General features: G+C 43.4%; 1 non-coding gene across 1 annotated transcript; it reads right to left on the bottom strand.

Moving 5' to 3' along the window:
• Positions 1-959: 959 nt before the first annotated feature.
• LOC141603351 (small nucleolar RNA R71) lies at positions 960-1,066 on the bottom strand. The gene has a single exon (XR_012525232.1). It is a non-coding gene; the product is annotated as a small nucleolar RNA R71 (small nucleolar RNA).
• Between the last annotated feature and the right edge of the window lie 405 nt (positions 1,067-1,471).

The raw sequence follows: 1,471 nt of genomic DNA, 5'->3' as shown, positions 1-1,471 counted from the left end.
TTACTAGACTTGACTCTTAGTTGGACTTAGTAGAAACCCCCGCCGTCTTCGTGTTCGACCCCGACTAAATACTACATTTAATTGGGTTTTTATAAATTGTTTTGATAAAGGGAAACGACGACAAATCCTTACTATCAAATGGCGCCGTTGCCGGGGATGGCGTTAGGTTATGCTTAGCTTTTGCTTAGAGTCTTTGCTTTAATCTCATCTCAATTGTTAGTTTGTTTTAAGTAGTTGTGTGTTCTTTGTAGAGTGTGTGATTTCTTGCCTTCCCCTAGTGTGTAAAAACACTAGGAGACTAATGATTTGTCAAGTGCATGCCTAGAAGGAACCACCAAGCTCTTCTCTTCAACTCCGACCCCGAAAGGCTTTTTAGAACCTTGAGGACAAGGACCCTTGAGAGAGTTAGGAATAGTTCCCCTCAAGCAAACTTGTACCAACCAAATTCACACATCCCATAAAATATTGATACCACAACCACACTTCAACCAAACCTCACAATTGAGACTCTACTAGAAAACCCTTTTCATAACTTCCTTAATTATAATAGCCCACCTCAAACACCACCACATCAAATACCAAATCCACCACCACAAATGGCTCTTAGAGATCATAACCGGCCTAACCATAATGATTCATGTAACCCTATCAATTTTGGCACCTTGGCCCCAAACAACTTTGAAATGCATCCCGCCCAAGTCGGGTTAATTGAGAAAGATTTGTTCGGGGGGCACATTGAAGAGGATGCCCATGCTCATCTCCGGAAGTTTAAAAGGAAAGTTTCAATGATGAAGAAGAATGGGGTGTCCGAAGACACCTTGAGAATGATGTTGTTTCCGTTTTCATTGACGGGCAAAGCGGACCGATGGTTGAACATTCACCCACCGGATACTTTCACTACTTGGGATGCTTTGGCTAAAGCATTCATGGCCAAGTATTACCCTTCCTCAAAGACCGCGATGCTCCGTAATGAGATTCATACGTTTCAACAAGAGGATGGTGAGTCTTTGGGTGAAGCTTGGGACCGTTATCAAGACTTGATAGCAAGTTGCCCCCACCATGGAATACCGGAATGGTACATCACTCAAACATTCTTCCAAACTTTGCTACCAAGGACTAAGGAGATGGTAAATGCCTCCGCGGGGGGAGGATTTGATCACTTGAGTGATGAAGAGGGCACGGCATTGATCAAGAAAATGGTAGATTCGGAGGCAAACTATGGTTCTAGAGGAAACATGCTAAGAAGGAATGGGAAGTTTCCTAAGGAAAACGCCTCCAACTCCGAGACAAATGCCAAGCTCGACTTACTCACAAAACAATTTGAGAAGTTTTCAAGAAATCAAGTGAACCAAGCCGCAACCTCATATGGGGCACCCATGGAAGAAGTGGCTCAAGTCGCAAGTTGTGAACTTTGTGGAGGAAGTGGTCATACTTATGACTTGTGTGGCAACAATTACAATGGGGTCTATGA

The sequence above is a fragment of the Silene latifolia genome, chromosome 9, assembly GCF_048544455.1.
Source record: "Silene latifolia isolate original U9 population chromosome 9, ASM4854445v1, whole genome shotgun sequence".
Lineage (NCBI taxonomy): Eukaryota > Viridiplantae > Streptophyta > Magnoliopsida > Caryophyllales > Caryophyllaceae > Silene > Silene latifolia.
Note: the sequence above shows the minus strand (reverse complement) of the source record. Positions and strands in the feature narration are given on the sequence as shown.